The 27,303-nt window shown below is 33.8% G+C and overlaps 1 pseudogene; it reads right to left on the bottom strand.

The window, feature by feature from the left end:
* Positions 1-27,024, bottom strand: part of LOC149247265 (xyloglucan endotransglucosylase/hydrolase protein 24-like) — a 38,013-nt pseudogene extending 10,989 nt beyond the window's left edge.
* Positions 27,025-27,303: the final 279 nt, after the last annotated feature.

The following is a 27,303-nucleotide window of genomic DNA, read 5'->3' as shown; positions in this document are numbered from 1 at the left end:
CAAAGATAAACACGCACATGGCTAATAAGTAAAGCAGGAAACAGACACGTAGAAATCCTATAATTATTAAGTATTAGTAGGTGATCGATTCTCTACTCTACTTTATGAATTGAACAGATTAAAATGTTAAAGAAATGAATAGTATGAATATGTCAATAATATATTCTAGGCATGTTGTCATCATTTATAATCTCAATACAGTAAATTAGTTACCAATATCAGTGCTTCAAGGGTAAAAGTATGTTAATGTGTCTCATTATATGGCAAAAGCAAAAAAGTACTCAAATGAAAAAAGATAAAAAAAAAAAAATTATAAAAATACCAATTAAATGAGTTGAGTTTCATACTTGTTAATTATAAAAAATAAATGCTAAATTTGTAACAAAGCTAACTCACAATAAATTTTGGTAAAATCTATAGTGAACCTATTTAATGGGTTTAGAAAATATAAATAATGTTATAAAAAGTAAATACTAAATTTGTAAATAAGTCAACCGATAGTAAATATTGTTAAAAACTATGGTTAATCACTCACAAAATATAAATAACTTTATGTAAAGTTAAATGAAATGCTAAAACTCTTTAAAAATATATATAAAAATAGAAGTAGAATTTCTAAACAAATAATTTTATATATTATATTTTGAATAATATAAAATACTTTATTATAATCATAGTTAAAAATTTTATTATAAAAAATACAAAATATATTTTAAAATTTTTCAAAAAATAATTTTAACATTTTGTTATATGCTATTTTCAAATTTCTATTAAAAAAATTGATTTTATAAACATGAAAGGGTAGTTTCTTGGGTCGCGGTTTTATATATACGAAAATATGATTATTTTTACTAGTATTTTAATAATAATTAAAAAATATGCTTACTTTTTATTTTTAAATTTGTTTAGCAATCTTTAGAATGTTTACAACACATCTCTTAAAGAAATTGGAATTAAAAAACATAAATCAATAGAGAAATGAGGGGTCTGGGTTTTGTCACTACTTAAAAACTTATGTAAAATATAAATGATACCTTTTAAAGAAAATGAATAAATTAGATAAAAATTATATATTAAATTTTAGAAAAAAAATGACATGAAATTGAATTTAAATTGACATCTTTTGTCTTCTTTTACCACCACCTAGTTTTTTATGATTTTGTAAATTTAAGAGTAAACATTCCAACTCCATTTATTTTTATAAAACTTCTTTGCCACAAAAAGGGAAAAAGTGATACACATAAAGTGACGAAATTAGTTTCCTCTACTGAAACAAAATACTCTAATTATTCCAAGCTTTAAGTAAAAGATTCATTTTCGTGGAAGATCCGTGAATTTGTATTATTCTCTATTAGACTGTGGATACATTTCAATTGAAATTTGTATCGAATAAAACCTGAACCTTGACATGTTTTTATTCAAACCCTTTTAATAAAAGAATAGACACGAGAAGGATAATTATAGAGTTCATCTACGACAGATAATTTAAGGAGATATACTTCTTAGCTATTACAATATCTAACTGAAATAATCTGTCTCAGTAAAAGTCGTTAACCTTAATCTATAACCATAAAACAGAGAAAAGGACCAATTATTTTAAGTATCATGGATTTGTACAGTTATAAGTTGAATAATTACTTAACTAGCCAATCCCATTCCGGAAAAACACGTTACAGTGAACCATTCAGAAAAAGAACAGAGAAAACATTTGAATGTGCAAATACGGTTCAACATTGAAGTCTTTGATGCAAATTGTATGCATAAGTTATGAGAACAAATTATCAATATAACTGTTGGAGTGTGGGCACAACCGTCCCCCATTTCCCTATTCTATAATAACTTTAAAGCCCTTACATCTTCTTCACAGCCGTGAGGCTTCAGCTGTGCAAGTCACTTAATAAGTTAAGAAATGTAAGCTTAACTTTCCTCCAGCTAAGACCAGAGTTGCCACCAAGGATTTGCCAGAGAATAAAAAAGGAACCAACCTGAAATCGAAGATTGAACTAGGTTAGAACGCAGTGCCACACCGATAAATGGCCACTGGAAGGTATGCAAAACCCTGCAATGGAATATACCTACAAACAGTCAGAGCGTTAGAATAATTCTGAGAAGAAACGTAAGGATTATCATAGAGAAAGACAAATTCTGAGAGCTGGGCTTACTTGAAGGTAGAGTTGTCAAACAGCCACGACAAGATGCTGCAAATCACATTTTAACATATCAATTCATCGAATAATCAAAGAACCTTATATTCATTCAAGCATAGGTCTGTCTACCTCACCTCAGAATGAAGGGTGGAGGCCTCAACGCATTAATCATGAACGATGAAATTGCCATTAACAGTCCCACCTATGCAGGAGCTAAACCGAGGGTCTCTTCAGAGCATATCTGGTAGAACATATAAAAAAGACATAACAACTCAAAGTATTAAGGTCGAAAACAAGTTTACATTTACCTGTAGGCCAGTGGAAGCCTTCTCCACCATTTCCGCCATCCTGTTACCTGCTGTTGCAGAGCCACAACTCTCTCATCTCAGCACAAACCAAATGAACTTTATCTCACAGGAGTTGCAATAACCTACCACATTCAAAACCCAATTTCCATGACCATGGATCTTCTCGAATCCAACAGTGGAGGGTTTGCTAGGTGCCAGGGTTTGAGGTCAGTCCAAACAGTTTCTTAAATGCAAGACTCGATGCTGAACGGAGATGAAAAACAGAGGCCTCGGGGCTCTCTAGCATTAATGGAGAGTGCCACCCAATGCATGCTAGCGTGGGATATATCAAGTGAAGTATACGAATGTACACTATGGCTATTGTGTATCACAACCTTAATCAATGATCCAATTAAATGAAATTCAATTAAACAATGAATATACCATAGCAATCATAAGGTTTGCATTTCGCAGTGGAGTTAGGATTAACTCATATAGTCCTTGGGTCATCAATCCAAGTATGATTATTTTAATTAAATAAAAACAATATATACACACACACACACATATATAATTATATATAATTAACATTAATTGGGTTAGGTCGTTACAAAGAGTGTCATATGACGAGAATTCTAGGAATTGTTTTCAATATGAGTTTAGTTGGTTTGAATCTTATTGTTTATAATTATTTATGGTTGTTTATAATGTTTATATTTAATAATATTAGTATTGTTTTTTTGGAAAATTTATTATAACCTAGGTGTCAAATTAACAATGAGGATAGCCATTCTTGCTGCTATCAACAAATGCAAGCTAACTTATCACTGTTATTCAGAAAGCCACACCACCTAGAATGACTCTATGGGATGTCTCTAAGACTTGAGCAGTTAGCATATTTGTCAAAATTTAATAAGGTTGTTATACTTAAGTCTCATAAATATATATATATATATATTGTGAACCACCCTGTTATGCTTAAGATTAGTCTCTTTATTATTTTATTTATTTTGAAAAGAGCTCTTAATATAATATTCAATATCAGCTATTAAAATATGTTAGAAGTGTCAAATTTTTCTTTAGAATTAAGAATGATTTTGATAAAATTGTAAAAAAACATTATTATCAAATTTAAAAATTCATCAACTATAAAAATAATCTTAATACAAGAGTTAAACAAATTTTTACTCTCATTAATAAAAATAAATTATAAATAATATTTAAAAATAAAAAATAACAAGGGCTACATAGTAGCTAGTACCTGCCACTTAATTTAAATATAACTTAATTAATTAAACTAATAACAAAGACAAACATTTCATCACAAAAATAAAACAACTAATAAAATATTGTATTATTGAATGTCATCACTAAAAATTAAGAAATATGATTAATTAATATTGTTTATAATAACATACATATATATCTATGTGTTTTTTTAAATAATATATAACATTTATAATTAAATTTATTAAAATATGTTTTAATATAATAATAAATGATTTTAAATTGAAATTATTGTGAAAAATCATAATTCAAGAAAATTAAAATAATATAAAAAAGAAAAAGGAAAAATAAATAAATAAAAAGGAAATAAAACAAAAAACAAGTAACTAATAGAAATGAAAGTTACTAAACAACCCATAATAAGACCTCAACCAATCACCTTACAAACAAATAAATTTAAATAATATTACTAAACAACAGAAATTGAATTCCTAATGTTAAATTATGGATAAGTGCCATAAAATTTTGGTCAAAAGCAAACTAATACCAAGTCAAAGGCAAAACTGAATACCATGCCTGCAACAAGTATAATAATAATATTTTAAAATAAAACATTTATTATATTAATCTACTTCATATGAATATATTTAATATTTAATATAAATTTACAATATAACAATTTATGATTTTAATGATTTTATATATATTGTTTTTAAATTTATAATTATAATTGTATTTCATTTTCAATTTTTTGGTAAATAAAAATATCATAAAATTTTAAATTACTCATTATTAAATACTCAACAACTTAACATATGTATTTTTGAATGAATCATATAGTTAAAATGAATTATATAGTTAAAAAATTAATAAACTAAATTTATAATATATTTTTATTTAAAAATTCAATAAATTAATATATTATAAAATTTTGTCTCAATATTAAAAGATTGGTTTATGTTTATCAACATATTTTACAAATCATAAATAATGAGATTTTGTAATCATATAATAAGGACAAGATAAGAATGGGAGAGTTGATTTATCTTCATCAACATATTTTATATAACTTATAAATTATTGGATTTTATTAAATGTGTTTTTTTTGGTAGTTATTTGTCTTATGTATTTAGATTGGTGTAATGTGGTTGTTCAATTTTTATTATTATATATATTAGGTTGTAAATTTATTTATATATAGAAAATACATTTTATTTATAGTGTGAATTAATTAGAGATAAATGTATTGTTAAGATATTTATTATTAAATTTTTGTAAATAATAACAATTAAATAAGGAAAAAGATTACACATCTTATATAAATTTATATCAAACTTAATTTAATATTAATTAATTAAAAAATAAAAAATAAAAAATAAAAAATAATAATTTTAATTTGTTATTTTTAATTAAATTATTCATCTTTAAATTATTAAAAACACAATATTTTTACAATTAACTATTATAAAATTATCAAAGTGCATACACACGCGCAGATTAAAAACCTACTTATTATTTAACATTATTATTCTTACATTATAAACATTAAATATATAATTAAAAGAACGAAAAAAAATTAGTCAAACAACGGCACAAAGTTAAACACATTTTACAGTTCAAAATTGGTTTATATAGAAGGTTCTAGGAGATAACACAAAGCAGCAAAATGCATGAGACGAAGTATTTTTAAATCATAGGATTGCATTGAGAGTAGGGAATCTTGGTTGTATAAATGACAAAGTTAAACCTATTTTACGGTTCAAAATTGGTGTATACAGAAGGTTCTAGGTCTAGGTTTGTTACAGGTGTATACAGAAGGTTCTAGGTCTAGGTTTGGTTGTAACAGCTCTATAATATAGATGACAATTGTTTCAGAGCCATTTCGGTTGGTGTGTAGTTGAATATGTGACATTTCTTTGATGTCATCGTAGTTGGTGCGTGGTGGTACTAATAAAGTAATGTGCGGAAGTTTGAGATTTCTTTCATAGTCATTTATCACAAAAAGCTATAGTATATTATTTATTTATTTATTTTTGATATAATAATTTTTTGTGGAGACTATAAATTTATATATTTAAAGTATTTTTTTTTAAATAACAACTTCTCATTATCTAACTAAAAATTATTTTTTATAGCAAAAACTCAAAAAATAAAGTAATTTAACACTACCTCATAACATCGTTGGAAACACAATGCTTTTAAATTCATATTATGAAAGGTTGGATACCTATTTGTAGTATACAATACTTTACTATTGCTCATAATATGTACCTTTACACTTATTTGTGATGTGCATTACCTTTTATCCATGCTTATTTATTTTTAAATAAATAAAATTGGCATTTAGGGTTATTGGAGTTTGTGAAGGAAGTCTTTACCAGGTTATTACTCCATCTCCTCAAGCTCTTGTTCATATGGAAATAAGTGCCATTGAACTACGACATCGAAGGTATGGCCATCTTCATTATAGGGTCATCCCTTCTCTTAGTCAATTGGTTAATGACATTCCTGATATGAAGATAGATCATGAAGGTGTATGCAAAGGATTTTTTTTGGGGAAGCATACTAGAAAACCATTTCATCCTAATGATTCTAGATCTAAAGAAATATTAGATCTCGTTCATTTTGATGTGTGCAGGCCCATGTCTTATAAGACACTTGCAGGTCAACTCTACTATGTAACATTCATTGATGACAATTCGAGGAAGACATGGCTCTACTTACTCAAAACTAAATATGAAGTATTTGATAAGTTCAAGGAGTTTAGGGCCGAGCTGGAAACACTGATCGAAAAGAAGATAAAGACTCTAAGGTTTGACAATGGTAGGGAATACACCTCGAAAGAGTTAATCACATATTGTAAGGATGTAGGTATTCAGAGAGAGATCATTGTTCCCTACTATCCCGAACAAAATGGATTGGTTGAAAGAAATAATAGGTCAATTGAAGAAGGTATTAGAACTATGCTCCTTGATCAAGATCTACCGAAGTACTTATGGGGTGAAGCAGTGATGAATTTCGTGTACGTAAAAATAGAAGTGGTCATAAGAGTTTTGATAATACTAGACCGAAGAAGTATTCATAGGAAAGAAGCCAAGTGTGGATCATTTCCGCATATTTGGAAGTCCAGCATATGTCCATGTTCTGAAGGACAAGCGAAATAAGTTGGACTCAACAAGCATCAAGGGAATATTCGTTGGTTATAGTTTTCCCTCAAAAGCTTATAGAATCTACATAAAGGAGGGAAGATACATTGAAGTAAGTAGGGATGTCATATTTGATGAGAATCAAGCTTACAAGAAATCAAAGGATATTCTTATTAATTCTAATGATGAAGAAGTTCCCGTATTTGAAGATGAAGCTCATGAGAACTCTACTGTAAATGATGAAGAAGAAGGACCAAGTGAGCCTATTCAATCAGTGGTTATTCAAACCAAAAGGAAGAGGCCATATTGGTTGAGAGCTACATTAGAAGATGCTGAAGGACATGAAGCTGCGAAAGGGTCCTCTAGGGAAAGTAAGAAACCGAAAAGGTATTCTGGTTATGCTGCATATATGACAAAGTTGATTGAAGCCGAGCCATATACATTCCAGTAAGTTTAGCATGAAGAGGTTTGGAAGAAAGATATGTAGGAAGAATATCAATTCATCATGAGAATGGGGTTTGGGAAATCGTTCTTAGACCTAGTGACAAATCGATTGTCACACCGAAGTGGATCTATAAGATCAAACATGATGTTGATGGAAGTATAGACAAGTATAAATCAAGGTTCATTGTAAGGGGTTTCTCTCAAAAGGAAGGCATTGACTATGAAGAAAAATTTGCACCTACTACAAGGTATAATACCATTAGATCACTGGTTTCACTGGCTGCTACAATGGGGTGGAATATCCATCAAATGGATGTTAAGACCACATTTTTGAATGAGACCATTGATGAGGAAGTGTATATAGAACAACCTGAAGAATTTGAAGTGAATAGTAGGGAGTCTCATATTTGCAGACTCAAGAAGGCTATATATGGCTTGAAGCAATCACCAAGGGAATGGTATGCAAGAATGGATGCATATCTTCTCAACATTGGGTTCATGAAGAGTACTCCTGATCCAAATCTATATATCAAGGTTGTGAATAATGAGCAAGTCATTATTCTACTATATATGAATGATCTATTCATCACTGGTGTAGAACGAAGAATTCAAGAATGCAAGAAGATGTTGGCAGCTAAATTTGAGATGAAATATCTAAAACTGATGCATTACTACCTAGGTCTAGAAGTATGGCATAGACCTGGGGCGATATAATTGGGGCAAGGAAAGTACCTCATCAAGTTATTACAAAAATTTGGGATGATGGAATCCAAGCCGATGGTTACTCCTATGATCACCAATCTCAAGAAGTTGAGGAGTTCCAACTCGAGTCTCGTGGATCCTACCTCATATCGTCAGTTGGTGGGTTCCCTGATGTATATGGTAAATACTAGGCCAGATATATGTTTTGCAGTGAACATTCTTAGTCAGTTTCAATTCGAGCCTCGTCATGATCACTGGATAACTGCAAAAGTATGATAGTAAGGAAGTCAAGCTAATTGGCTCCACAGACTTTGATTGGGGTGGAAGTGAGACCAATGGAAGGAGAACTACTGGAGAATTCTTTAGTCTGGGAGCTGCAATGATCTTATGGATGAGTAGGAAGCAAGATCCCAATGCATTGAGTAGTGCCGATGTAGAATATGTGGCTGCATTTGAAGTAGGAAAAGGGGCTGTTTGGTTAAGGAAGCTTCTGATAGACTTGTTTGAAAAGTCTCTAGGTCCTACTATGATTAATTGTGATAATCAAAGTTGTATCAATATGTCTGGAGATCTCATGTTTCATTCAAGGAAAAAACATGTCAATAAAAAGTTCCACTTTATTAGGAACTTGGTACAGGATGGGATCGTGAAGCTAGAATATGTTCCAACAGAAGAAAAGGTAGAAGACATTCTGACAAAGTCTCTTCCTAATAAGAAGTTCAAATATCTAAGGAACCTGTCGGGTATGGTAGATATTGGTGATTGTATTGATGATAAAGGAATGGGAGAGATTTGTTGAGGATTTGCGATTGAAGCATTGCCTAGGGAGACATCAAGTCGACACTATGTGTTGATGTCAGGAATGGAAACACAGTTGTATGTTTGGGTTAGTGGTTAGCAAGTAAACTTGATGGTACCTAGAGGGGTTGAAATATCGAGTCCACCTTAGTACCACTTGGATAGATTGCCCTGGTCAGGAATATAGTCCATGACATTACGGTTCCTAAATTGTTGAGTGACTGGTTGGATAGATTTCCTGGTCAGGAATCTAGTCCATGGCATTGCGGTGCCTAAATTGTTGAGTGACTGGATAGATAGATTTCCTTGGTCAGGAATCTAGTCCATGGTATTGCAGTGCCTAAAGTTTTTTCATGTTTTCATATAGTTTGAGATCTTCCATTGTATTTGTACATTATGAAAACCTCCCTAGTTAAGAAGGAAAATAAGTGTGATTTTGGGGTAGTCTCTAGAGAAGAGGAAAATCAAAGTTTTGGTGCCTCTCTATCTCTTAATTTCGTGGTTTGGTTTAGGAGATCCAAGTTTCTTAGGGTTTTGCTACTACCGGAAGTTGCATGTTGCTGGGATCTGCTGTATAGTCAAAGTTGCTGGAAAGGGTCAAAGATCTTGGAGGCTGACATGGTGTGGATGGAAAGTATGGTCTTGGTCTAAGGTGAAGAGTCTTAAAGAATACTATTGAAAGCAAGAATTACTTTGACAGGGTTTTCCCCTCGAGGGGGGTTTTCCCTGGCATGTGCCTATATCTTGTGTCTCTTGTTTTGTGATATTCATGTATGTATAATTGATTGATGAAAGATAAGATAATAAAGAAGTAAAAGAAGCCAACACACTCACAAGTAATTATCAAGATCAAAGAATAAAACCCTAATATAAAATCTTTGATTTTCCAACATATATATCCTGAAGTTCTCATTAGACACAAACTGGGTTTGCATTTCTTTCCTTGGACACTTGGAACTCATACAAACCATTTTCTCTACCTTTCAGTCTCCACTTGGGTTTTATGGCTCACATGGTGCCTTACTAACATTTGTTAAGATGGAAAGGTTCCAATTAATTTTCACCTTTCCACATAACATTATTTTATTAGCCATGACAATATATGGGGTTAGTTCCCCACTTCTTCCTGTAGCACATGATTTGCACACTTGCATATATGACGATTGATCCTAGAGTAGATCGATTATCCCCAATTCATATCAGATAGAAAAATGCATAGTGGATTACAATATTTTCATTTCTGATGGATCCAACAACTATGATTAACTCAACCCAATGGTTCAAAGCTATATCGGGTTGTAATGTTCACAATGGTTAAGAGAGTATCATTTTCAATGGATCCAACAACCATGATTAACTTGATCCGATGGTCCAAATCCATATCAGGTTGTAATGTGAATGATGGTTAAGAGAGTTTCATTTTGATGGATCCAATGACCACAATTAACTTTGATCGTCCAAATCCACATTGGATTACAATGTGCATGATAGTTAAGGCAGTTTCATTTCTGATGGATCAAATGGCCATAATAACTCGATTCGATGGTTAAAATCCATATCTAGTTTTGTATGTTCACAATGGTTAAGAGAGAGTTGCATTTCTGAAGGATCCAATGCCTTATCTTGATCACTATCAACTATTCATACCGATATTATATAAAATTTATGAGGGTGTCTAATGACCCCATTGAATTCTAATGGCATTCAGTTGTGTCATCTGCCGACCACCTATCTACCTCCACATGCCATCTCAACTACCACATGGCATTCCCCCTCAAAATTGATGCCATCATATGGAAAAATTTTGAATTTTCCATATATACATATATGTGTTTGTGTTCTCCATCAACAAATTTCATTTTCTAGAACTTTGGTCTACACTAAATTGGCAGATTTTTTGCTGTAATTTACCCATTGATTCGCTAATTCCAACCCTATAGTTGGAAAATTAACCTTTCTACTTGTATATTTATCATTCCCAGTGGATTTCTTCCTCTAAATTCCACCCATAATTGGAAATTTGACCCCATTTCCCCTCTTTGAGAAATTATATCAAACATTTTCCATGTAACCTCTAATTTTTCTCTCAATAAGTGAAGTTGGAACCCTATGGTCTGAGTTTTGTAACCTATATTTTGATACCACTTTGTAATTCCCCTAGTCAACCATTGGGCATATAATTACCTCTGTAATTTATTTTTTCTTTTGTCGGAAATATCCCCTTGAATTCAATTCTTATAAAATATATCATGTGTGTCTAATACATTCTATTTTGCAATTCTCTCATGCATTAGAATAGAAATTTATAATTAACAACATTTAAATTACTATTTATATGTAACATGTGAAAATACATAGACAATTATAATGGAAAACATATAAGGATAAAAATAAAACTTATCTTTTAAAGGACGTAATGATTGGCTACAGACCTTAGATGTTCCATCCAACCATAGACGACACTTCTCATAATATCTTAGTAAGGGGACACCCCTGAGATGCAAGCTTGACTCCAAAAGCACAAAGACTAGCCAACTATGATACATAACCAATGTCGAACATGAACAAGGCCAAGGTACCAAACCCCAAAGACGTCTAACCAACAGTTTCACATTTCTCTTCAGGCTGCACAACCCAAGTTAGTGCACCCCCTTCTCTACACCCATAGTTCATCAAGCTATGTTGTTAGTATTCCAGGGTTCCCAACTCGGGCCGGATTGGAATGTTTCAAAACCCCGTGACTTATAGGAGTTCCAATTTCCATCATGAACCTCTAGGTACTCTTTGGCCTCCCAACTGAGAAATGTATCCCCTATCCTTAAATCCACCTAGGAATTTTATAGGGAATTAAATATGTCACATGGTTAGAGATTTCTCCCCATATATGGAGTCTAGTCATCCACACTTGGTCAAAATCCTTGAATTCCCCCTCGAATACACTAAAAATCTAATTTTTATGTGCACATTCCTTTTTTGACAAGTGACATTCAAGGAAGTCACTTTATGGATTGTGTATAAAACATGTGCACTTTTTACTTGGGATTATTTTAATAATGGCTTAGTCCCCTAGGCTTAATGACTTCATCACTTATCACTTAGCCCTCTTTTACACTCGTGGATTCTTATCCCCGCATACTCTCTTGTTTGATTTGGTTTGCAACAATGATGCATTTTATTAATATATATGTTTTTAGGTCCATATACTACTAGTGTAACCCATTATTGTTATTAGTACAACCCCCTTATTATATTGTTGTGCCCATGTAGTCCCCATATTGTTATTATTGTGCCCCATAGAAGCTCACTACTGTTATTATTGTTCCCTTACATTATTATTGTTATGTTCGCTCTGATTATATTATGACCCCTTAGACTCCTATATATAGAAAGGAGGTCTTGTCATTTGTATCATTCAATAATTATTCATTTGTGTAATGTAAAGGAGGTTTCCCCCTCGAAGAGGCTTATTTTGAAGGCATTGATCTCTCTTCTCTATATTTTTGTGAGATGGTTTTATAACATTTGGTATAAGAGCTTTGAATTCTAGGGTTTCGCTACTTAAATAGGTCATCATGGAATTGTCGCTATAACGTTTTTTCTGCGACGTTTCAGAAGTTAAAAAAAAAAACCAATTTGTGCCAAAGTCAATCAGAATCTCGGGTCCAAAGTTCAAATATTTTCTCGCTATATTTTTGGAGATATGTTCTGAGGAAGTTAGGGTTTTTGCAAGCTCTAGAATTCTATCTCAATCAGGACATCGTGGCATTTTCCCTATAATTTGTATTCTACGAAGGTTCAAACTTTGCAATGAAAACTCATTTGAACTGAAATCATGGTGAAGCTCAGGCCCAAATTTAAGACTTTGTTTCACTATATTGTCAGATATACAGTCCAAGACATTTATGGTTTTTGCAAGCTCCCAAATTACATCCCAAACAGGTGACCCGAGGAAAATCGTCATAACTGTCTCTCTAAGCACCAGATTAAAATTTCGTAAGAAGTTACAAAAAGAGGAAAGACTGTAGTTTTCTGTATATTGTTTTCCAATCCGAAGGTCGAAATAATGACACGTGGCACTTCGTACAAGTTCGCTCTTTTGAAAATGTATATAATCAAGTCATCTTGGGATATTGTGCATCACTCTTTCTTGGAGAATCCAATTTCGATCAGATTGGTGGCATTGGAAAGAGGACATAGAGGGCTACCACGGTTGCAATTTTAGAACCGGGAGATCCGAAATTAGAGAGTTACAGTGGTTTCAATATCAAGCTCCTAAAATCAAGAAAAGGTGATATGAGGAAGTTTGATGACAAGGACCCGGTAAATTGGATACTACAGATGGAGCAATATTTTTATCTACATGAGGTGCAACTGTTACAAAAGGTATGTATTGCATCTTTACATTTAGAACTAAATCAATTTCTATGGTATGAAGGGATTTGTTCTCGTAAACCACTTATCACGTGGTCAATTTTCACAGAGGAAATGATAGCACATTATGAGGATAGAAAGAGAAACCCCTTAGTTAGCCAATTGACAAATCTCAAACAAAAGGGTTCAATGGAAGAGCACATTGAGGACTTTCAAAAATTGAATATAAGGGTAAATGATATTCCAGAGAAGAAAATGATTGATGTCTTCATAGGGGCTATAAGGGATAACATTCAACATGAGGTTTGTCTTTGGGAACCAGATTCATTGGAGAAGGCATTTAGGTTGGCAAAAAATGTTGAAAGCGAAGTTATGGAAACAAGGAATCCACCACTCATGACTATCATTATGGAAGTGTTTTTTCTCCTAGCCTTCCACAACCTACAAGGTTTACACCACAACAATTGGAAGAAAAGAAAAGAAAAAGGGCTTTGTTACAATTGTGATGACAAATACACTAAAGGTCATAAGTGTGCTGAGAAGAAATTATTTTACATCGATTATGAAGAGGAGGAAGAAAAAGATCAAGAAACATTAAAAGAAGAGGATATACACCAGCAACCAACCCTAGAGAAATAAGAAATGAATCTGACCATATCTTGTAAAGAATTGGTAAGAATTACCACTCCTCAAACTCTCAAGATAGAAGGACATATCAAGAAGAAAAAGGTTCAAGAAGTGAAATATCACATCGAGAAAGAAGAAATGAATTTGATGATATCCTATAATGCATTGGCTGGAATTACCACTCCTCAAACTATCAAGATAGGAAGACATATTAAGAAGAAAAATGTTCAAGAAGTGAAAGATCACATCGAGCATCAAGAAATGAATCCGACCATATCTGGTAATGCATTGAAAGAAATTACCACTCCTCAAACTCTCAAGATAGAAGGACATATCAAGAAGAAAAAGATTCAAGTAGTGAAAGATCACATCGAGCATGAACAACAAGTTCTCCAACTTTTAAAGGATAACGCCACTTTGGTGCATAATCGAATGAAACAATAGGCATATCAACATCGCAGTGAAAGAAGTTTTGATGTAGGCGATTGGGTATTTTTATGGCTACATCTCAAGCAAGCTGTTTATGAGAAGGAAATTTTGGCAATACTACATGCACTTAAGAAATGGCGACCTTACCTAATGGGAACTTTAAGGTAAAAATGGATCATGATAGTCTTAAATAATTTTTAGAACAAATATTATCTTTAGAAGAACAAAAAAAATGGGTCACAAATATGTTGAATTATGACTTTGAAATCATCTACAAAAAAGGGAAGAAAAATGTTGTTGCAGATGCACTCTCAAGAAAGAATGAGGATGTGGAGAAATTGTTTTGTGCTATTTCTATTATCCAACCAGATTGGATAAACGAAGCAAGGGATGGATGGAAGAAGGAAAAACAAGTGTGGCCACTCATTCAAAAGTTGCAAAAGAGCCCAGTTCAAACAATATTGCCAGAACTTGACGAGGAAGGAAAAATCATATTGGAACCCGGAGCAGTCACAGAAACAAGAACCCGACATCTAGGAAATCGATCAATTTTAGAGTATCTCATCAAGTGGAAGAACTTACCCGCTGAAGATTCCACATGGGAGGACAAGAATTGTATACAAAAGCATCAAGAACTACTCAAGCGTTGAGGACAACACTTTTTGAAGGAGAGGGGCATGTTAGGTCCCTATACTACTAGTGTTTAGGTTAGCTGACCTTATACTTACAAGTTCACATAATTATGTTAGCCGAACTTTTAGCATACACGCTCAACAACCTAAAATCACACAAGCACTTTGGTCTCAAAAACATATGAACATGAAAACATTGATTTAAACATATATGTATATGGGCACATATGATCCAAAATGGCTCTTGGCTCTCCAACCTTAACATGATATGTACAACACATAGGGGTTACGCTAGGGGTGTCACACTATCAGCCGAATATCATGAGCAATGTTTACTACCACATTTCCTTCACTAATAACTAGGGTTTTTATAGCATTTGCATAAAATTGTCTCAAAACTTTCAAAAAGTGTAAATATGTAACGAATGTCTAACTAACAAAGATATTGTTGTGGAATAAACATGAATAAAACAATTACAACTTTATCAAGATCTTCTAACACTTTGTAATAGTTCATCATCTCTAGGGAACTTAGTATCAATTGAAGATATATACAACTTTCCACCACACAAAAATGTGTCTATTTAATGTAAGTTTTAAACTTTTTAATACAATACAATTCATAGGATCTTGTAGCATATAAAACTTTAAATTTTTTAACTTGGATTAAATTACAACCTTAATTCTTTAGTGAGAATTAGAAAACTATAGGTAAAAAATGGAGCTTTGAAAATTGAAAAAAAAAACACAAAAAAACCATTTTCTTTTTAAGCTTCCATTACTAGTACTTGGTGACCTCTTTGGGTAAAGGAGACCCTTTTCATCCCCCTTGATGTGCCTACCTCACATGTACAATGCTTAAATTTAATCATGAAACACATACTAAAGCCTTAAAAGCCATCAACTCTTTATATTGCGCATAAAATATTAAAGCATTAAAAAACATAAACAACCAACCCCACCCCAAATAAACACATTGGATTGCACATAAAATATTAAAGCATCAGTGAACATAAACACTCAACCTCACCCAGAAGAACTCATTAGATTGAGTTGTTGTGAATTCATATGACGTGTTGGATTACCAAACTTTATTTTTAACCTAATCCACTGCAATCAAAGTATATTGATAAAATATATCCAACCCCTCTATGAAACTAAGTTGGACCTGCATGCTTATGAAAAATAAAAACAAAAACCTATCTACCAAAACGGTTGTAAAATCTTACTGATGTGTCCACTAACTAACTTTGTAGAAAAGCAAGCTAATCAACTTGGCATTTTATATTGAAATCCGAGCTAGAACAAGCTGTCATAGATCATTCTTATCAAACGAGATTTTGAGCATTGGAAAATCAATAGAAAACCTATCTACCAAACAGAATGGGAAATTCTGCTATTGTGGATACTGGCTAAAATTGCATAAAATAAACCAACCAACCTGAATTTATTTTCCACATATATGACAAAATTTAGTTGTCTACTTGTCACGTGCAATATAAACATTGCAAGTGGAGGTGGTTACCATTAAATTTGATCAAACCATAAACAAAACCATATAAAGAGACCTATTTTATATTTGAAATTAGATGTATATGGGCAAGGGCTTGCAACACCTGAAATCGACTTTCTCTATCTTGTTGTATAGAGATAACCATTTTTTCCCCTTAAAACTATTCTAAGAGACTAAATATTATACCAAGGACACAATACTATGTAAAAAAGATGTCGTAAGGTATGTAATAGCTCATTGAATGGTTGATATTGAAATTGTATGTAGAGTTCAATTTACTCAAATTCAAAATTGCTTTATACATATTAGAAAAGACTAGCAACATATACCATAAGAATCTAATCCATAGCTCATTTTAATAGCAATATTTTGTTTTTTTTTTCTCAAAAATAATAAAATAGAGGGAGGTTGTGGTCCAACAGTTAGGTGGGGAGGTTTGGTCTCCACAGGTCTTGGGGCCCAATACTAGGCATAACTATGTATGCCTAAAAGCTGCTCCATGCAGGATTTCTTCAGTTGAAAAAAAGAGAGATAAATTAGAAATTGCACCTTTTAAATAACAACATGGACTTCATTGGTGTTGGTAACAAGTAAACTCTTTGAGAGGCCATGAAAGTAAATAAAGTTATGAGGAACTTGCATGTGGTTAATATCATGTTAAAAATTTATTATCAAGCAAAAAAAAATTGTTTGTTAGGATTATTAATCATTATTAGGTAGAATTCATCTCTAAATAAAATCTCTTTCCTAGTCTCTAGGAGGTTGTTAGGCCTAGTTGGATGTGAGAGATTCTTTCCAACTAGTCAACTTCTTAATTTACTTTGTAGTTGCGATTTTCTTAGTTTTTCTATCTTTTTTTTCCACAGAAAAATAACCTTAATTTTCATTCATTTGAAAAATGATACAACAAAAAATGGTGAAAAAGAGATAACTGTTTTCATCCTTCTTGGAACAAAAAACAACAATATTCACTCTAGGATTCTAAGAATTTGATATGATGAGGTCATGTAAAAAAGTTAGGTCCTTTCTACCTATACAATATGATCTATGTATGATCTGGGATAGTACTAATATACAGATTCTTCACACTGCTCTGGATGTGCCATAGAACTTGTTCCATGTTCAAACCTATTTTAGAAAGCCAATCAGCCAACCTATTTCACTCCCTTTAACACACAGGTACTAATATACAGATTCTTCACATTGCTCTGGATGTGCCATAGACCTTAGACCTTGTTCCATGTCCAAGGCTATTTTAGAAAGCCAATCAGCCAACCCATTTCACTCCCTCATACAAAGAAAAAGTATTGAGTCTTTAAAATAACTTTCATGTATTTATGTTTATGTATATATTTATATTTAGGTATTCCACTTGAATAATTAAAACACTAAACCCATTTTGAGTATAATAATTGTCTACTCTGACATATGTTATCTTGGTATAAGATCTGAACTAGGCTTGACTCCCAGTGGGTGGCCTTATCTTGAATCAAATCACTGTGACATATCTTATCTTGGTATAAGATCGAAACTAGGCTTGACTCTTTAGTGGGTGGGCTCATCTTGGTATCAGATCAAAACTAGGCTTGACGCTTTCATGGGTGGGCCCAGGGATATGGATGCTTTGTGTAAGAGATTCATATTGCATTTGGTTGTTGTTGTAATCAACGTTTCAAACCAACAACAATGGTTCATCATCAGGATGAGAAAGATCTATGAAAGACTAGTCTTTCATAATCATGATATTTGGTTTTTAATATCATGGTTAAAAAATGTTGGAATTTTAACTTTGAAATGAAAAATAATGATATTGTATTACCACTTTTCAAAACCAACGAAAAAACTCAATAAAATTCATTTCTAGCTACAACACTTCCTCTAAAACAAACTAACAAATCAAACTTATATTACAAAATATTGTAACACTACGTCAGCCATAAATACATGACACAATTATTATCATCCTCTTATGACCAGTATTTCATAGATCTTTCTCATCTTGATAATGAATTACCGTTATTGGTTCAAAACATCGATTATAACTACAACTAAATGCGATATGAATCCGGGATTGATTTACACAAAGATGAAGATTGCAAAAACTTGAAATCCAAAATATGGAAACTTGTGAATTTAATATGCTAGGAGTAGAATAAAGTAGTAATAGGAGTAGAATAAAGTGGAAAGTAGAATAAATTGGTCGTAAATAAATTGGTTTTGGGTTTTGTTTGTCCATCATATTTGTGAGTAGAGAAGTGCTTTTCAGGGTTGCATTCACTGGTATTTGGTTATGTCACAGGGATTTGATTTCACATTAGGCGACATAGTTGAGCAAAGCATTGGCTTCAATGTAGTCCTCGCAGCCTACTGAAAATTGATCCTTCGGGGTCGGTCTATAGGTGAGCGACACCCATATTGAGTTCGTGACAATAACATCCTAGAGCAGAAGGAATGATACACTCATGACTCTGTTCTAAGGGATTCTAACGTACAAGCCATTCCATAAAAGTTTAAGATAACAGGCATAATGGGATGAGCTCAGACTGGGAAGAGGAGGAAGGCCTGCTATGTGCTACATTATACCCGTGGATTGCAGATTGATTTTAAGGATAGTTAGAAAAGTTAAATAATTGATTTTTCTCTTAAAATTTAAATTTCAAAATATTTTCTAAATCTGCAATGCACTGCACCAACAAACTTTCTCATATAAAGCTCGAAGGATTTCTGTGAGGCCTTGTTCCATGCATTCCTACATATGTTTCAAGACAGCATCACTGTTAACGAAATGCCATGCGAATTCTGGGCATTGCGTGCGACATGAGTGACAGGTGGCTTAGCTACGTACTTGGACCCGACGTGTCAAAACAATTGAACAAACGTGCACTGTTCAAAGCCCTGGATGATGACTGGCTAGATCAGTTCTTGGAGGGGTAACCTCGGATAGTAGCCACTAAGGTTGAGAAGTACGAAAAAAATCCCATTTGTTGCTATTTTGGAGGGTAGTGCATGTGACTTGGGATGTTCAACCAACAAATGATGAGTGCCTTTTGTATGAAAAGTGAAGGTGAATCAGAATACAACACTGATTTGGTGCACAACGAGACTAGCTAGAGAGCGACTATGGTGCATTGTGTGCCATCCCTCGATGTTGGTGCAAGTGTTCTTAACCAGTATGGTGAATAACCTGCTTTTTATTTGGATGCTGCATGACCTGTGTGCTAGATGAAAGCATGGTTAACGTGTTGAAGTAATGTTTTTGCATGTTGATGACATAATCTATTAATCTGTGCGTTAACATGTTTTGGTATTTTTTTTTTCTGGGCTGGTCAAATGTGCCACTCTAAAATATGGCCATGTAAAATTTGGAGATTTATTGAACTAAGATATCAGAAATTTGTTTAGCATGTGGACAATTACATAAGAGGATGATAATAATTGTGGCATGTATTTCTGGCTGACCTAGTGTTACAATATTTTGTAATATAAGTTTTATTTGTTAGTTTGTTTTAGAGGAAGTGTTATAGCTAGAACCATGATATTGAAAACCAAATATCATGATTATGAAAGACATGAAAAACCACGCTGAAATGTAAAAGTGATGTTACAACATTACCTCCTATCTCTATACACACACATTTTTCAATGATTATATTAAAAATCAAATATTAAATATTATTATTACTAATGACCTGAAAAAAAAAAAGGGTGATACAACATATCCCCTTTTCATTTAATGGTTGTTTTAAAGTCTTTCTCAAACTTGTCTAACTTTTCTTTTCTTTTATTTTTTGTTTTTTTTTTTTAAATTGAAAATACCAAGTTTATTTGGCGTAAATCACATGATATTTCATTTGTCGACGCGTTTCGAACCAACAAGTGTGCTTCATCAATATAGATCACAGAAGCCTCAATTCAACTATTAAAAATACCAATTAGTTAAAGTTCCATTACATATTTTCTTATTTAATTACTATTTTTTTAATTTGCATTTAAAAAAAAATAATTTACAATGTTTATTTATTTTTTAAATAATTTAATTTCTTTAAATTTGATTTTCCCCTGTGGGTTTTTCATACTAGAAAAATAAAAACAAAAACAAAATCCCTTTTACTTCAAAAAGAAATAAAAATAAAAACGAAATCCCTTTTACTTCAAAAAGAAATTAAAAAAAAATTGAAAACTTTTTTTTATAAATTAAATAAAAAATAATTAAAATATACAATTAAGAAACCAAGGGTGCTCAACACTTTCATATATGCGCGCTATGCGTTGTGTCAGACCCGATAGGATCCCAAATCTTTCTTGGGCACGCGAAGAAGCAGGTAGCGATCCAATTCTTGCACATTAAATTCTCAGCTACCGCAGTTAAAGTGCAGCTCAGCCAAGGATGAGAAGGACAGTCTCGAGCAGTTCACAGCTTGGGACTCCATTTTTGTTCATTAAATCATTCAGATTTTGTATATATTTCATTTTGTTGTTTTTGTGTGGTTGTCTATTGAGTGAGAGAATGCGGAGGCGCATCAGCGCATGTGAATGAAATATTAGTTGTTGAACACAAAATGTAATACGCAGCAGTGTAGCATATATAATGTAATGGGAAAGGAATGAATAGAGTAGCACTGCGCATGTTTTTTTTGGTGAAATCCCTTTGTGAGAGAGGAAGACTCTTTTGTAATACCAGTTTTATTAATGAATAGAAATCTGTTGGTGTGTGAAAACTCTGTCCTCTGCAAAAAAAAATTTAGCCTTCTGCTGTGTTAAGATCCTGTGTAAAAAACAGAGCATTGTTCTCTGTTCAGTTAATTTGTTTTTGAAATTTTACCAGAAAAATTCCCAATAGTGGTATCGGAGCGGATCCAGGCTCTTTGAAGGGTTCAAAGAAGCTGAAGGAAGGATTCTTACTGTAGCAACTTCTCCAGCAGTGTGAAGACTCAGGCAAAAGAATCCAAGGTATTTTTTCAGTGATTTTTAATACATAGTCAAGTATTGCAAGAATGGCCAGCACAAGCACTAGCATGGGTATGTTTAATAGCCAGCTCCCACAGTTTAATGGGAAAAACTATGACTATTGGGCAATAACCATGAGAGCCCTATTTTCCTCACAAGATTTATGGGAACTTGTTGAAGATGGTTTTGAAGAACCAGCATATGAAAATGCGTTTAATAGGTTAACTCAGGCAGGGAAAGATCTATTGAAGAGTAATAGGAAGAAGGATTCCAAAGCCCTTGTATTTTTGTATCAGTCAGTGCATGAGAGTGTGTTTCCAAGGATAGCAGCAACCAAGACATCCAAAGAAGCATGGATACTCTCAAGACATCCTATCAAGGCATGGAGAAAGTGAAGACAGCAAAACTACAGTTGCTGAAGAAAGATTTTGAGAATCTGTGCATGAAGGAGTCAGACAACATTGACTCATTCTTCACACATGTAATTGGTATGGTCACACAGATAAGGACTCATGGAGAGACTCTTGAAGAAAGGAGGATTGTGGAGAAAATATTGAGAGTCTTACCCTCAAGGTTCCATGTGATTGTCACCACCATAGAAGAAACAAAGGATCTCTCAAACTTTTCAGTTGATGAACTTCATGCATCACTGATAACACATGAACAGAGGATGAGTAGAAATGAAAACTGATCTCTAGAACAAGCCTTCAAGACCCAGATGTCCTTTGGAAGAGGAAGAGGTCAAGGCAGAGGAAACAAGAGAGGAAGAGGCATAAGCCAAAATAAAGGTGGAAGGAACAGTCCAGCAAATGCTCAAGGAAGAGGCAACAATCCAAATCAGAACCAAGGCCAAGGTAGCAGCCAACAAAGTTGACAACATCATGCTCAAGGAAAAAGGTATGAAAAATCTAATGTCCAATGTTATTACTGTAAAAAATATGGGCATTATGCAAATGACTGTAGGAAGAAACAACATGATATGAATAGTAGATCAAGTGCAAATATCACTAGAGAAAATATCAACCAAGATAATGTGCTTTTAACTTGTAACATGGCTAAAACAAACAGTGATGATATATGGTTTCTAGTTTCTAGTTGTAGCAACCATATGATAGGAAACATAGCCCTGTTTTCCAATTTAGATCAGAGTGTGAAGTCACGAGTCACACTTGGCACTGATAGAAAAATTTCTGTTATGGGAAAATGAGAAGTTAAAATATTTACAAATCAAGGTGAAAAGAAAACCATAGCAGATGTCTATTATGTTCCTGGAATGAGGTGTAACCTCTTGAGTATTGGACAGCTTGTTCAAAAAGGTTACAATGTTTTCTTTGTGAATGATGTATGCACCATCATGGATAGAGCACCCAGAAAACGATGCATTGCTGAAGTGAAGATGATGAGGAACAAAATGTTCCATCTCAGAATAAGAGCAGATTCGAAAAACAAAGAAGTAATTGCAGTAGTCACCCAAGAGGCTTTCCAAAGCCAACCAAAAGATGAAAATTGGTTGTGGCACTTGAGATTTGGACATCTCAACTTTGGAGGTCTTAACTTGTTGAGCAGAAAAGGGATGGTAAGAGGATTACCATTGATAGAGAAACTGGACAGCCTTTGTGAAGGTTGTATCTTGGGGAAACAACACTGAGAAAGTTTTCCATCAGGGAAAAGCATAAGGGTAAAAGCACCCTTAGATATTGTCCACTCAGATTTATGTGGACCAATGCAAACTCCATCTTTAGCAGGCATCCAATATTTTCTAACATTTATTGATGATTTTACAAGAAAGACCTGGGTTTATTTCTTGAAGAACAAAAGTGAAGTGTTTGAAAAATTTCGAAATTTCAAAGTATTTATAGAAAATCAAAGCGGGCTGCATATTAAAATTTTGAGAACTAATAGAGGAGGTGAGTATATCTCCAAAGAATTCCTACATTTTTGTAGAGAAAATGGAATACACAAACTATTTACAGCAAGGTACACTCCGTAGCAAAATGGAGTTGCTGAAAGGAAGAATAGAACCATCATGGAGATGGCGAGGAGCATGTTAAAGGCAAAGCATTTGCCAAATGATTATTGGGCTGAAGCTATATATTGTGCAGTATATATCTTGAATAGGTGTCCAACAAAATCAGTTATGAACAAAGTGCGAGAAGAAGCATGGAGTGGGAGAAAGCAAGGAGTCACCCACATGAAAGTTTTTGGGTGTGTGGCTTATGCACACATTCCAGATCAGCTAAGGAATAAGTTGGACAAAAAAGGGGCGAAATGTATTTTCATTGGATACAGTGAGGAATCCAAAGCTTACAGATTTTACATCCCATCTACGAAGAAGTTTTTTGTGAGCAGAGATGTTCAATTCATTGAGAAGGAAGCTTGGGATGGAAGCATAGAGAAAATAGTGAATGTTAAAAATTGTTTGTCTCATGATGAAGATGATGAGGAGATGGTTGTAATACATCCCCAAACAGCAGCGCCAATACAAGGACAGCAAGGGACACCCTTGAGGATAAATGAGAGTGTTTCTCCAAGCACACCACAAGAAGGAAATTCAAGTGCTTCTTCAAGCAGTTGCACACCAAATGAAAGAGGTAAGAAATTCAAAAATTTAAGTGATATTTATGATGAAGGAATGAATTCCTTGTTTATTTTGTATTTTCATGTTGATGACCGTATTCATTTCGAAGATGCAATTAAAGATAAGAAATGGATAGAAGCTATGGATGAGGAGACGAATGCCATAGAAAGAAACAAGACATCGGATTTAGTTGAGCTACCAAAAGGTAAAGAAGTCATTGGAGTCAAATGGGTTTATAAGACCAAGTGCAATGCTGAAGGAAAAATTGAAAGACACAAGGTAAGGCTGGTTTTCAAGGGATACAAGCAGCAGTATGGGAGAGATTATGAGGAGACTTTCGCACCGGTTGCAAGAATGGAAACCGTGAGAGCAGTGTTGTCCATAGCAGCTCAAAACAAGTGGAAAGTTTACCAAATGGATGTGAAGTCGACATTCCTAAATGGAGTGTTAATGGAAGAGGTTTACATTGAGCAGCTTTTAGGCTATGAGAAAAAAGGCCAAGAGCACAAAGTGTGCAGATTGAACAAAGCTCTTTATGGGCTAAAGCAAGCGCCAAGAGCATGGTACAGTAGGATAGATTCCTATCTACTAGAAAAAGAATTTGAGAAGTGTGAGGGAGAACCCACCCTCTACATCAAAGAAAAGGATGGTAAAATTCTGATTGTTGTATTGTATGTTGATGATGTTATTTTCACAGGCAATGATATTTATCTTATTGAAAATTTCAAATCAGTCATGAAAGAAGAATTTGGAATGACTGACATGGGTTTGCTGAGATACTTCTTAGGAATAGAAGTAAATCAAAATGAAAATGAAATTTTTATCTCACAGGCAAAATATGTAAATGAAGTGTTGGGCAGATTTAACATGCAAGAGTGCAAGGCAGCAATCAGTCCCACAGTGATGGGATTAAAACTCAACAAAGAGGACAGCAACAAGGATTTTGATCCTAGTTTGTACAAGAGCATAGTTGGAAGCCTTATGTATTTAACTGCAACTAGGTCAGATATAATGTTTGTTGTTAGTTCGATTTCCAGATTCATAGAGAGGCCAAAAGAGGCACATTGGCAGGAAGCAAAAAGAATTCTGAGGTATGTCAAAGGTACTAAAATGTTTGGAATTTTATATTCTACTTCAAAATGTTCAGACTTAATTGGATACACTGATACTGATTAGGCTGGAAGTATAGATGACCGGAAAAGCACATCCGGTTACGTCTTTCACATGGGTTCAGGGGCCATTTCATGGGCTTCTAAGAAACAGCCTATTGTGGTGTTGTCTACAGCAGAGGCTGAATATGTGGCAACTACAGTAGCAACATGTCAAGAAGTTTGGATGAGAAGAATGTTAAGGAGCCTAGGCCAAGAGCAAGCAAAAGCGACAGTGATTTTTTGTGACAACAGCTCAGCTATTGCATTATCAAAGAATTCAGCGTTTCATAAGAGAACGAAATACATTGAAACAATGTTCTATTACATCAGAGAATTGGTAACCAATGGAAAAATCACTTTACAACATTGTAGGACTCAGGAACATGATGCAGACATTTTGACAAAGCCATTGGATCAGAAAAACTTTGAATTTTTGAGGAAGTGTTTGGGTATGACTGAATGCCCAGCAGTTGAAATTAAAGGGGAGTGTTGAAAATGTAATTTCAACTACGCAACAGTTGAGCCATGCAACAGCATTAAGACAATAACCGTGCGCTTCACCAAGGATCGGGGCTCAAGACATCGCCGATGAGCGATCGCCGATATCGCATCGGCGAGTCGCAATGGAGGACTTACAAAGAGGTCTGGGCTTTTATATTTTGCGATGAGCGATCGCCGATATCGCATCGGCATATCGCTATTGGCGCTTTCAAAGGGTCGGGCCTTTTTCCTCATACATATTGCCGATGCGATAACCGGACCCGACGGTTATATAATGCTCTGCTATATATATATTTTTTTGGTTCCGCCAGCGGCCACTTTCCCGTGTTTTCAATGTTATCCAAGCTTAAGTCAAAATCCATCGCATCGGTGGATATCGCATCGGCGGGTCACAAATCGGCATTTCGCTATCGGAGAAACCAAGGGTGCTCAAGACTTTCATATATGTGCGCTATGCGATGTGCCAGACCCGATAGGATCCTAAATCTTTCTTGGGCACGCGAAGAAACAGGTAGCGATCCAATTCTTGCACATTAAATTCTCAACTACCGCAGTTAAAATGCAGCTCAGCCAAGGACGAGAATGACAGCCTCGAGCAGTTCACAGCATGGGACTCCATTTTTGTTCATTAAATCATTCAGATTTTGTATATATTTCGTTTTGTTGTTTTTGTGTGGCTGTCTGTTGAGTGAGAGAAGGTGGAAGCACAACAGTGCATGTGAATGAAATATTAGTTGTTGAACACAAAATGTAATATGCAGCAGCGTAGCATATACAATGTAATGGGAAAGGAATGAATAGAGTAGCACTGCGCATGTTTTTTTGGTGAAATCCCTCTGTGAGAGAGGAAGACTCTTTTGTAATATCAGTTTTATTAATGAATAGAAATCTGTTGGTGTAAATAAATTTTTAGCCGTCCGCTATGTTAAGATCATGTGTAAAAAACAGAGCATTGTTCTCTATTCAGTTAATTTGTTTTTGGAATTTTACCAGAAAAATTCCCAACAATATCGTGTGTTGTCGAAACTATGACCGGTCTGGAGGCAATACTAAAATTTAAAATATACATCTCAGGAATTGAGTTTTAAGTACTATCAACTGATAACAAATCATTTTGCAAGGTTTCGTTCTTGAGAGAAAATAGGTGCTTACATAATACGAGGTAACCGTTCCAGCGGAATTCCCTGAGATCAGCTTTATTCTCATGGTCGCGCTGCCAAAGAGGTATTCCTTTTTGGACTGAAAACCAGAACCTAGAGAAACAAGAATCGTTATTATAAACATCCATACAATATTAAATGTAGGATCTCCTTAAAAATGAAATAATTTACCTGAGATTTGATCCATAGTGAGCTGGGCCGTTTGGCCATTGTTCAACAATTTAACTGTACCCCATGAGATATCGAAATTGTCATTGATGTTGAAAGCCTGTACCGGGAACAGACTAAGAACGAGAAGTGAAGTTATATATGCCAACTCTTGTAAATAACTTCGAAATACTAAAAGAGTTGCACCGCTCTTCATTGCCGATGGTGGAATTGAGTGACCCAAATTGCCTCTTTTTTGGGAGCAGGGTAGTGGACATACCAAATACAAGTTCTGACAGGAGGAAACACCCTACACCATTCATATATATATATCGATACTCTCCAGCATCCATTTTTTAATTTTTTGCGTTTGGACAATAAAATGATTAGGGAGCAAAGAGAATAATATCCAATCAAATGAATGACATCATAGAGCACTGTCTTCATTTCTCGATCACTCGAATTTAAATTCCTATCGTTATCTAGATGATTGTAT

Source organism: Pinus tabuliformis, chromosome 7, assembly GCF_031772625.1.
Source record: "Pinus tabuliformis cultivar Carrire ecotype Pingquan chromosome 7, CPIR1, whole genome shotgun sequence".
NCBI lineage: Eukaryota > Viridiplantae > Streptophyta > Pinopsida > Pinales > Pinaceae > Pinus > Pinus tabuliformis.
Note: the sequence above shows the minus strand (reverse complement) of the source record. Positions and strands in the feature narration are given on the sequence as shown.